Source organism: Rhinolophus hipposideros (genome assembly GCF_964194185.1).
Source record: "Rhinolophus hipposideros genome assembly, chromosome: X".
NCBI lineage: Eukaryota > Metazoa > Chordata > Mammalia > Chiroptera > Rhinolophidae > Rhinolophus > Rhinolophus hipposideros.
Window position 1 is genome coordinate 9378780 of NC_138046.1, and position 13248 is coordinate 9392027.

Consider the following 13248-nt stretch of genomic DNA (forward strand, 5'->3'; position numbering starts at 1 on the left):
CACCTTGCCCTTGGCCGGGTCGCTGCATTCTTGACCTCTCTCAGGCTGGGGCTGCATCTCATCATTCAAAGCATGTGAGTGAGTGTCTCTGTGTATGTCAGGGGTTCTTCAGGCTTCCCTGCATCACACACACACACGTGCACACACACCTCAATTGCAGGGGGCCTGGGGACAGATGTCAGCCTTCCAGCCAGGGGCTCCTGAACAATAGGGAGGGCCAGCAATAGATGTGACATAAGGCTGCTTCTTCAATAATCTTTCTGGGTGGGACATCCTTCACCCATTCCCCTAGTGTCCTCCTGTTTTTGCTAAGGCACGGGCTGGAGGTATCTCTTATCCTCTGAGGTGCCATTCTGCTCTCCCGAGTTGGGGGAAGTGGAGCAGGTAGGACTAGGATGGGCTACCAACCTTGGCCTGGCCAGGCACACCCCATACCCCCACCCCTAGCCTCCTAGTGCAGGTGCTCTTAACTCCCAGTCCCCACACCTGCCATGCTGGGGAGTGCCCCCACCTGCTTCTACCAGGTTCACTATACTAGGCCTGGGGTGGAGGAAGGTGAAGGAAAATGAAGGACAGTCTTACAGAGGAAGAAGAAAGTTGAAGAAAGCGGTGGTCAGAAATGAAAACTTTAAATGTTGCTAGGGGCACTGTGCCCTGGCAAAAGCACATGTAATCAAGAAGCCTCAATTCCAATCCCAGCAATTCTGCAGTCAAGCTGTAGGCCTTGGGAAAGTTACTTCATCCCTCTGATCATTACCTGCTTCCTCTGAAAAAGAGGAGTCATATGCCACCTCCCAGAGTGGCTGTGTCCTAGCACAGCAAGGACAGAGGTGAGTGTGGCATATAGAAAGACAAGATCGCAGCATTCCCAAGCTGCCAGGCTGGCTAATGGGAAGAAAGGTGACAGAGGGCAGGGTACAAGCTACTGGGCATTGGCACGAAGGCCTCTGAGCTCAAATCCTAGCTCTTGCATTTGTTATGTGACTTTGGGGAAGTATATCTCTCTAAGCCTCAAATTCCTCATCTGTGGAATAAGAATATTAGTATCTACTACGTGAGCTTGTTATGAGGAATAAACACACAAATGCCTAGGACTAACTTCTGCTTCTAGAACCACAAAACGGATCCCCACCCGTTTTGGGCCCACCCCCGCCCTTTATTTGAAAGGTAGCCCCAGCAGAAGGATGCAGCCATTTTGGAAAACAGTTTGGCAGTGATTTATAAAATTACATGTACATATGGCCCAGCAATACCACCCCTAGTTATTTATCCAAGAGACATGGAAACTTAGGTTCATAAAAGACTTGCATTAAAATATTCATAGCGTCCTTTTAAAAATAGTAGTAAAAAAGGTAAACAACTCAAATTCCCATCAACGGATAAATGGCTAAATGGTGATATGTCCATGCAGTGGAATACTACTCGGCAAGAAAAAGGAAGAATCATTGATACACGCTACGACATGAATGAATCTCAAAAAGATTATATTAAATAAAATAAACAATACACAAAATTTTATATACTGTATGATTCCATTTATATGAGGAAAAGGCAAAATTATACTGATGTACTTGGAGAAAGGCCAAAGTGTAGTGATAGAAAGCAGATCTGTGCTTGACTTGAGTCTGAGGTGTGTGAAGGGGATTGACAGCAAAGGGGCAGAGAAAGAAGTTTTAGGGGTGATGGACGTGTTCTAAGCTTTGATTGTGACGGTGATGAGTGACATACGAGGTCTGCCAGTTAAGTTCCCGAACTCACCCTAGAGAAAGTGCTACCTACCTCACTGCTGAATATCACTACGGTCACCTTTGAAGTCCTCCCCTTGGGAAGCTATGCACCGACGCCAGTGCGTAGTCCACCCTTCAAAGCAATTTTGGAACTCTTTTTCTGGAACGGCCATCAGAGCTGTCGTTGTATTCCCCTTGATGTCCTGAATGTCATCAAAATGTCTTCCTTTCAATATTTTCTTTATCTTTAGGTAAAGAAAGAAGTCATTGGGGGCCAGATCAGGTGAGTAGAGAGGGTGTTGCAATGCAGTTATTTGTTTCCTGGCTAAAAACTCCCTCACAGACAGTGCCCTGTGAGCTGGTGCATTGTCGTGACGCAAGAGCCATGGATTTTTGGCCAAAAATTCAGGTAGTTTTTGTCTCACTTTTTCACGCAGCCTTTTCAGCACTTCCACATAGTAAACTTGGTTTACTGGTTGTCTACTTGGTACAAATTCATAATGAATAATCCCTGTGATATCAAATAAGGTTTGCAACATTGTTGCAACAAGTTTGCGAAGTGAATTGTCAGACCTCATATACATTTGTCCAAACGTATTAAACTCTAAACATGGAATGAGTGAATTTCGGTGCAGATAAGTTATATTTCAATAAAGCTGAGGTTGAAAATGGGTGGGATGTATTCTCACTTAAGTTTCCTTAGGCTGCCCACAATTGTCAATCTGTTTTTGTTTGGTTGTTTGATCGGTTTTAAAAGGCCCAGGGCCTTGAGGGGAGAAGAGGTGAAGTTTGCCCTACACATACTCACGGTGTGCTACAAAGCAAAAGCTTGGGTGGGGCTAGGGGAAAGCACCCACCAGGAGAAGATGGTGGCCCAGCCCTCTCGGGGCAGCACAGGGAGTGCTTTCCTGGATGGAGGAGGCCTGGGAGCCGCGTCTGGACCAACACAGCATGACACTTGTGAACCCCAAGGATCAGAAGTTTCCCCACTTTCTCTCTGGGAACTGCCAGTGACCTGTGGGCACACACACAGTGGGGCTCCGGAACACGGCAGGGGTCCACCTGGATTCTGTGTTCACATAGAGATGAGAATGCTATTGCTTTTTCCTGGTGATTCTTTTCCACTTAATCACAGAACTCAGTAACTCAGTGTTGAGCTGGAGCCTCCTCGCAGAGGCCCCACCAGTCAGCAGGGTCTATTTTCCCAGGTGCTGGGTGGAAGTTGGAGCCAAGTAGTGGGACATGCAAACACCCACACACAGAGAGAAACCCAGATTTTTTTTTTTTAATTTTGTCCCAGGACCTCTTGGACACAGGAGCCAGACATGCAAGGATTATTATTATGACATCACAATGTTTCCAAGGGCCAGCCCTGTTTGTCTCCCTCATTGCTAGGCAAATACAGAGTGTTCAGGGATGGATTTGAGGTTTAGTCCACAAGCAGCATGATGAGAAAACTGCCCCACGTCCCAGTCAGATCACAAATCAAACCAAAATCACTCAGAAGAAAGGCCAACTCACAAGATAACCTCTCTCTGTCCCCAATTATGAGTTTTATTTTAAAAATCTCAGTTGCTTACACTAAACATTTTTGAGGAAGTAAGACCCGTGAGGAACTGTTTCATGATACATTCAAGTGTGTTTTATTCAAAACAGATTTTTAAAAAGAGCTTTATCTTTTTATTTGAAGGGGTTGGCCTGATTCGTGTTGAGGTGAAGAGTACACTACTTCTCAAACACTGAAAGATTTAGAGACCCAAGATTAAAGTTGAAACAGAATATAATGACAAAAGGAGAGATGAAAGAGGAAAAACTGGAATGTCAGCAATATTTGCTGAACCAAAATGAAATTTTGTTGTTTAAGATTATTCAATCAAAAGGAATAAAATACTTAGGAAGAAAGTTAACCAAGGAGATTAAAGACTTGTACACTGAAAACTAAAAAGCATTGCTGAAAAAATAATTAAAGATAAATAAATAAAAAGACATCCTGGGCTCATGGACCCAAAGATTTAATATTGTTAAGATATCAATACTCCTAAAGCAATCTACAGATTTCACACAATCTCTATCAAAATTCCAATGACATTTTTTCAGAAATAGAAAAATCCATCCTAAAATTCATACGGAATTTCAAGAGACCCCAAATAGCCAAAATAATCTTGAAAAGTATGACAAAGTTGGAGGTCTCACACCTCCTAATTTCAAAAGATACTACAAAACTACAGTAATCAAAACAGTATGGTACTGGCACAAAGCGAGACATATAGACCAAGGAATAGAATAGAAAGCCCAGAAATAAACCCTTGCATAATAGGGTCAAATGATTTTTGACAAAGGTGCCAAGGCCATTCAATGGGACAAAGGACGATGTTTTCAACAAATGGTGTTAGGAAAACTGGATATCCACATGCAAAAGAATGAAATTGGACCCTTACGTTACACCATATACAAAAATTAACTCAAAATAGATCAAAGACCGAAATGTAAGAGCTAAAATTATAAAACTCCTAGAAGAAAATGGGGGAATGTTTTCTTGACATTGGATTTAACAATGATTTCTTGGGTATGACACCAAAAGCAAGGCAACAAAAGTAAAAATAGATACACTAGACTATATCAAAATTAAAAACCTTTGTGCATCAAAGGATACGATCAACAGAGTGAAAAGGCAACCTGTGGAATGGGAGAAAATATTGCAAATTACATATTTGATGAAGGATTAATATCCAGGATGTATAAAAAACTATCACTCAGCAACAAAAACTTAAATAACCCAATCAAAAAATGGGCAAAGGATTTGAACTGATGCTTTTCCAAAGAAGATATACAAATGGTCGATAAGCGTATGAAAAGATGCTCAAAATCACTAATCATTAGGAAAATGCAAATCAAAACCACAATGAGATACCACTTCATACCCATGAAGATATCTACTATCAAAACCAAACCATAACAAAAACCCAGAAAATAACCAGTGTTGGCAAGGACGTGGAGAAATTGAAACCCTTGTGCACTGATGGTGGGAATGTAAAGCAGTGCAGCCGCTATGGGAAACAGTATGGAGGTTCCTTAAAAAATTAAACATAGAATTACTATGATCCAGTAATTCCACTTCTGAGTATTTACCAAAAGAATTGAAGGCAGGGTTACAAAGAGATATTTGCACACCCATGTTCATGGCAACATTATTCACAGTAGCCAAAATGCGGAAGCAATTCAAGTGCCCATTGGCTGATGAATGAACAAGCAAAAAGTGCTCCATCCCTACAATGGAATGCTACTCAGCCTTAGAAAGGAAAGAAATTCTGACACATGCTACAACATGGATGAACCTTGAGGACATTATACTGAGTGAAATAAGCCACTCACAAAAGGACAAGTATTGTATGATTCCACTTATATGAGATACCTAGAGAAGTGAAATTCATAGAGATAGAGAGTTGAGTGGTGATTACCAGGGGATCAGGGGAAGGGAATGGGGAGTTATTGCTTAATGGGGACAGAGTTTCAGTTTTGCAAGATGCAAAGAGTTCTAGAGATTGGTTGCACAACAGCGTGAATGTACTTAACACTACTGAACTGTACGCTTAAAAATGGTTAACATGGTAAATTTGATATTATGTGTATAAGGTGTGACAATTAAGTTTGTGAACTTGTTGCATCGAGGTTGCTAACCTTTTTTTGATATCAGAGGGATTATTTATTATGAATTTGTACCAACTGGACAAACAGTTCACCAAGTTTACTATGTGGAAGTGCTGAAAAGGCTGTGTGAAAAAGTTAGATAACCTGAACTTTTCGGCAACAATTAATTCATGACTCTTGCATCACGACAGTGCACCAGCTCACAGGGCACTGTCTGTGAGGGAGTTAGTTTGTAGCCAGTCAACAAATAACTGTATTGGAACACCCTCCATACTCATCTGATCTGGCCCCCAATGACTTCTTTCTTTACCCGAAGATAAAGCAAATATGGAAAGGAAGACATTTTGATGACATTCAGGACATCAAAGGTAACACGATGACATCTCTGATGGCCATTCCAGAAAAAGAGTTCCAAAATTGCTTTGAAGGGTGGACTAGGTGCTGGGGTCGGTGCATAGCTTCCCAAGGGGAGTACTTCGAAGGTGACCATAGTGATATCCAGCAATGAGGTATGTAGTACTTTTTCTAGGGTGTGTTCACAAACTTAATTGTCAGACCTCGTAATTACCTCAATTAAAAACAAAAAGGTTAATTTTGCCCCCATAGTAGCCCGAGCTAGGAGGCCAAGAATCTAGGCTCGCTGACAAGGTCCTATGGGGTTCATCTCTGATGGGATTGTACCCTTCAAGGTCTGCTTGTACCAGGACAGGGATCTCGTGTCCCTCTTCAGAAACAAAGCCTTCCACAGGGGGCCAGAATTCACCAAGAGCTCAAGTCCCGGGTGGCTGAGAGGATAAGGGAAGCAAGAGCACAAGTCCTTTCCCAAAGAAATACTACCACCTCTTCTTTGTGTGACTGCCAAAAACTCATGAGAGTTGTGAAGGGGCATCCTTTTCCAGAGTATTTCCTAAAGCTGGGGAGAAGGCTGAGGTGTGCTGAGGAGGGGGCAGGATACAATGGAATCCGCCCTAGAAACCACGTCTTAAGAACCGTAGCCATCAGGGGTAGGGATCTGGGCGGGGGGGAGTTCTTTGGGAAAATGGCCCAGAGAGAATCTGGAATAGGCGGTCCCTTTCCAATTATAGCCACTAGGGATTACTTCAAAGAGGTCATCAACTAAGGGGGGTGGCATGTGTATCCCTCAAAGAAACTTGTTAATCCTATGAGTCTTCAAGAGAGGGCATCCAGGGGTAACTATGAGCAGGATGGAGCCTCAGCCACCTCAGCTCTTGCCCTGTCAGGCCCCTACCGAGCAAAATATGTGCTGTTTCTAGCAACAGTGTTTCTAGTGACAGCTGTAGACCAACCAGCTGCCCTTCCTCACCATGGGGCTCATGGGAACAAAGCTGAAGTTCTGGGGAATGAGAGCATTGGCAACTTTTCAGACTGCTAATAGAGCACCAGGCAAGTCTGGGTGTCAGTGCTCAAGGTGGAAAGCTGCTTAGACTAAGCTCTCCCTCCCAAATCCTCAGCCTTCACCCTCCTCGTCCCTGCCCCCAACACAGAACATTGCATGTGCTCTCTGTCTCTCTTAACAGCTTGATTGAGATATAATTAATACATAATAAAATTCACCCATGTAAAATATACAGTTCAATGGGTTTTAGTATTTTCACAGAGGTGTACAAGCACTACCACTGGCTAAGTCCAGAACATTTGATCATCCCAAAAGAAACCTTGTATCAATGAATAGTGGCTCCCTACTGCTTCCTCCCCGCTATGCCCTGGCAACCACCAATCTACTTTCTTTCTCTATAGATAGATTTGCCTTTTCTGGACATTTCATATAAATTAAATCATATAATATGTGGCCTTTTGTCTCTGGCTTCTTTCACCTGTAATAATGTGCTCAAGGTTCATCCATGTTATAGCATGTGTCAGTAGTTCATTCCTTTTTATGGCGGAATAATATCCCACTGTATATACAGAGGGTGCCAAAAAAAGTATACACATTTTAAGAAAGGAAAACTGTATTAAAATTGTAATACTCAATATATACTGATAGCAAAAGATGAAGACAAGTCACGTTTGACTTCTGCAATGAAAAGAGGTGCTCAAAGTGGTTACTATCAGCAGCCAGACGCTTCTGATTATGGTGAACTACTGCTTGAGCAACGCTGACCAAAGTGTCCACCTGTATACATTTTTTTGGCACCCCCGGTATATACCTACCACATTTTGTTTATCCATTCATCCATCGGCGAACATTTGGGTTGTTTCTGCCTTTTGGTTCTTATGAATAATGCTGCTATGAGCACTTGCGCACCATTTTTTGTGTGGACCTACGTTTCCATTTGTTTGGATATATACACCTAGGACTGGAATTGCTCAGTCCTGTGGTAACTCTATGCTTAACATTTGGAAGAACTGCCAGGCTGTTTCCCAAGGTGGTTGCATCATTTTACATTCCCATCAGCAATGTGTCAGGGTTCCAATGTCTCAACATCCTCACCAACACTTGCTATCGTCCATCTTTTTAAATTCTAGGCCACCTTGTGGGTGTGAAATGGTACCTCATGGTGGTTTTGATTTACATTTCCTGATAACTAATGATATTTACCATATTTACATTTGCTCACTGGATATTTGCATATCACTTATGGAGAACCGTCTATTCGGATCTTTTGCCCATTAAAAAAAACTGAATTATTTGTCTTTCTGTTGTTAGTTGTAAGAATTCTTTATATATTCTGCATACAAATCCATTATCAGATATATGATTTGGTAAAATTTTCTCCCATTCTGTGGGCTGTATTTTTGCTTTTTAGATGGGTTCTTTCTTTTGTCACTTGTGATTTGGTTTCCATATCTAAGAAACCATTGTCAAATCCAAGGTCATGAAAATTTACCACCATGCTTTCTTCTAACATATAGGTCCATGATTCACTTTGAGTTACATTTTTTATATGATGTGAGGTAGGGGTCCAATTTCATACTTTTGCATGTGCACATCCAATTGTTTGAGCACCATTTATTGAAAAGACTTGTTCTTTCCCACCAAATGGGCTTGGTGCCCTTGTGGAAAATCAATGACCATATGTGTTTATTTCTGAACTCTCAATTCTATTCTATCAATCTATATGCCTATCCAAATGCCCGTACCACACTTCTTTCTTTTTCTTTTCTCTCCAGGTTCATTGGGAAGGCCTATCTTGACATGGTCCCTAACATATCCAGTCCTTTCAAGTTCCCCAAGCCCTCTCAACCCCTCTTCTTTTTTGGCCCTCACAACAGCCTTTGAAGACAAAATTAAGGAGATCATCCTTCTTTTGATGAGGAAAGCAAAGTTCAGAGAAACTGTGAGTAGCTCAAGGAAACTGTGCTGGTAGATGGCAGAGCTGGGACCAGAACCCCAGTTTTCAACTGTAAATTCAAGCTTCTTCCTGGATAGCACACCTCTCTTTAAATGGCGATTTGACCCTTTTAAATAAAAGCAACTCTCAGGGCTCCTTTCCCTGCCCTAGCTAGTTTATAGAGGTGCTGGGAGACGCAGTGTAGCTCATGTAAGTGAAAACCTTTTAGAAACTCTCAAGGGCTAAATACACATTAGGAGTTATTAGTCATGTGTTTCTACAACAGCTCTTGCCTGAAATCATCTAGATCAGAGGTTGAAATGGGCCATTTCCCACCCCTTCCCCCACACCGCAGCTATTGTTGGACAGAAGACTACTGTAATATATCACTTCTGTGTCCCAGTACAACAGTCACTCTGAGACCCATTATTGTCCCACTTGTGTTTATTGTCCAGGGTGATCCCCATATCACATGGTAGTCCTTCTGGGAGGGAAGTAAATACAGTATCCTTTTTTGACTCACAGTCATTGTTTAGCCACTGAGTTATGCTTTTTCAATCAAACACTATCTCAATAAACAGGCATTGAGCATCTCTGATGTTCTAGACACAGTAGTGAGGGGACAGATAGGATTAAGACACAGACAAGACAGGCAAGAGATGACAGGTTTACAAGGACAAGCACTTAAATGAATGCCTGTGATGTTTCTTCATTCAAATCGTGTGCCAAAACACAGACATGGTCCCCACCATCACTGGTTAACAGCAAGTAATGGATTACTGTAATGAATATGAACTCCTCCAAATACCTCATTACAGCCGGGCTACAGGCCACAAAGTGAGAGGCATCCAGGGTGCTACGAGAGTAGTAACCAGGGCCCGAGGCCTATCAGGACGTCAGGGGGGCATCTCTGAGAAGGGCACCCTTGAGCTGATACGATGTAGTGATAAGCACTGTGGGTTGGAGATGTATAAAGTGCCCCTGGGAACCAAGAGGACGAACTGATGAACTCTTGGCTGAGGTGGGGTATGTTTCACCGAAGCAGTGATGTGCGGGATGGGCTTTGACCAGTGAGTAGAAGTTTACCCAGAAGAAAGGGTGAGGAAGACCACGGAAAGCTGGAGTTAGCGCAGACAAATGCTGAGACGACCACAGAATATACTGTCCAAACCAGGATGCCTTTGAAAGGGAGAACTACTGGTGATTATGCAGGGATAACAGGGGTAAGCTGGGACTGTCCCTAGTAAACCTAGGCTACTAGCCAAAGCACGTGAAGGGAAATGTCCAGGGAGCATTTAGGGAACAGAGCAGTCAGAATACAGGATTGGTGGCGGAGGGAGGGGTCAGGATGGAAGGTGAGTGCATGCTCCCTCTTGAAGGTGCTAGGCAAGGATATGCTCTAGGCCTCTCTCCCAGGTTCTGGGAGTTCCTTGGCCTGTGGTAACAAAATTCAAATCTTCAGATGGTGTTCTCTTGCGCGTGTCTCTGTGTCCAAATTTCCCCTTATCACAGGATAACAGTCTTATTGGATTAGGGACCCCCTAACCACCTCATGCTAACTTGGTCATCTGAAAAGACACTATTTGCAAATAAAGTCACAGTTGCAGGTACTGTGTATTACTGCACCAGCATCTTTGGGGAGAATATAATTCAGTCCTTAACAGTGAAGCAGAAGATGGCGACAGCTGTGAAAGAGTGTCACACTAGGAGTCTAGACTATCCTGAAGGTCATGGGGAATTACTACCAGCTTCCCAATTTAGTTCAGTTAGAGAGGAACAATACTTTCTTGGGGATCCCTCAGCTCCAGAACAATACTTTTGTATTGCATTTCCCTTTTGAAAATCAAAGAAAGCAAAATATGCATCCTGAAAACAATGGGATCCCTTTAATAGAAAAGGTATTTCCTCACCCTCAAACCATTTTCACCACCCAGCTTGCAATATAACAATTGTGCTCTCTCTTAGAACACACAGTGTATAGGCTGACTCTCAGTAAATGCTTGTTGGGTAGAATAAAAAGCTGTTTAATTTTACGGAGAGAACTTTAGGGATGGTCGGCAACGCCTCAGTGCTGTGCGTAATGTATCACCAGCACTTAAACTTCTCGTTTACCTTTGGTTCCTGACCTACAACAGGGGTTTCCACATGGCTCTTGGTGCCCCCGTAAGTATCCTGGGGACTGCCCAGAGGGTGGGTAGGGCAGATCAGAGGGGCTCAGCATAGTCTGCTCTTGTACTTGTCAGATTTGTCTGAAAGATGACTTGCATTCTTTTGTTAAAAGCTGAGAAATGTGGGACTTGTTGGTCATGGTCCCCTTCTCTCAGCTGAAGAGCAAGTCCCTTTGGCCATTGAATGAATTTCACTATATTCATCTAGCAAGTATTTATTAAGCACCTACTATATACACACCTGGCACTGCTTTGGGACTGGCATACAGCAGTGAGCAGGGTGTGTTTCTGTGGTTACCCCTTTGGAGGGCAATTTGGTGATAATGGAAGCTACATGGAAGCACATTTTTCTCAATCAAAAATATCATCATAAATAATATCTAATAAAGATCACTTCTGAAATGCCCCCTTTGGCACAAAATTCAGTTAGGAGCGTGTAGTGGATTGAATGTTGTTGCCCCCAAATTCATGTCCACTCAGAACCTCAACATGTGACCTTATTTGGAAATAAGGTCTTTGTAGATGTAGTTAGCTAAGGATCTCAAGATGAAATCATCCTGGATTTGGGGTGGGCTCACCTCCAATGACTGGTGTTTTTATACAAGAGAGGACACAGAGAGACACAAAAGAGAGGAAGGCCATGTAAAGAGGGAAGCAGAGATTGGAGTGGTGTGGTTACAAGTCAAGGGACCCCTGAGGCTACCCGAAGCTGGAAGAGACACGGCAGTATTCTTCTCTAGAACCTTTCATAGACAGCACAACCTGTCACCTTGATTTTGGACTTCTAACCTCTAGAACCGAGACAATGAACTTCTGCTGTTTTGAGCCAACCAGTTTGTGGTTCCAGCAGCTCTAGAAAGGCCTCGTACCAAGGTTTTCCAGACCATTTATTTAGCCTCCTCTCAGAAGAGGAGGGACAGAGCACAGCAGCTTTCATATACTTCGTGACATATTGTAGCATAGCCACCAGCTCTGCCGAAACAGAGAAAGTGGCTGCTTTCTCGCTCCCTCATCCTTTTTCTCACCTGCTCAGCAAGGGCTGGCCATGAGTGCTGGGGATCCCTCAGCTCCAGAACGCCACTGAGAAAAGTCTAGACAAAGAGGGAAGGCAAATCTGGATCATTTCTGCTCCCCACGCCTTCTTTCTCAAAGCACACAGGTCTCACACACAGTCATTCCACAGCAGCCCTGGCTCTTCTGTGCACCCCAGTTGCACCAACCCAGACTGACAGCACGACCTTGGTGACAAACACTAACCAAGGCAGCCCCACTGCCCTCTCCCCCCAGCACATGCCATCCATCTATTCTGCACCCTCTATCTCATGACATCCAACAGGCCAACAGGAAGGGGGGTGCAGTCAAGCCCACACCACGTGGGTCTGGGTTGTTCTAATTGTGGGAGCGATTTGTCGGAAAACTCCTTTTGAGAAATCTATCTCAGTCAAATATGAGCCCTGAACAAGTCTTCCCATATGTTACCTCGTTAAATTCTCACGACTGCCCTGCAAGGTCAGGAGGATTACTATACCCTTTTTAGGGATGAGGAAACAGAAGTTCAGAGAGGTTTGGGGACTTTCCTAAGGTTACATGGCTCTTAAGTGGCACACAGAAGTTTGAACCCAGGGCTGATCAGGTCCAGGGCCCTTGCGCTGGCACTTTGCCTGCTGCACCCTCATTTTCAGATGTGCTTTGTAGAGGATGAGCTTCAGCAGCAGCCACACGCCCCAACCTCCAGTGAGCAGCTGCCTTTGTTTGTTTGTTGTTACTTTAACATTCGCCTCTAAGACTGATGGGCTGCTTCCCAAGGCCTCCAATTCAGGAAACTTATGGGAGCTAAAAGGAAGGCATTGCCTCCACCATCCTTGGGGTTTGCCTGTTTCAGGAGAGATCTGGAGCTTTAAAATAATTTCTCCAAATGCCTCTAACTTGTAAAAAAGCAAACAAAATCATTGCTAGTTTCCCATTTCTTCCTGTTTACAGTGGCTAGCGTATTTATTTTAGGCCAAATAAAGTTCTGGTTTTATGTGAACTGTGTACACTTTGTGTGGCATAACCCATGTCCAGAGAACACCGGTGCCCACTGATGAACCCCCAAAACCCTTTTTCTCCAGGTTTAGGTAACGGCTTGGCCGGGTACGCGGTGGTCACAGCTACGGTTCATCAGATGTCAGACCCTCGGTCAGGAAGCCCTAATATGGGAAACACATAGGCTGCTGTCTTTGAGACTTGGACCCTCAGTTTGCTCTGCCACCAGCAAGAGGAGAGCTTGGAGGGAAAGCCTGCCACGTTTCCTGCAAGTAGCCTTGGAGAGAAGGGACGAGATGAGACACAAGGACCGAGTATGACCAACAAAGAGCAGGCCTTTAGGATGTCAAGCGGGACGGCCTCTGATAACCTCCTCAGGCGCTGCTA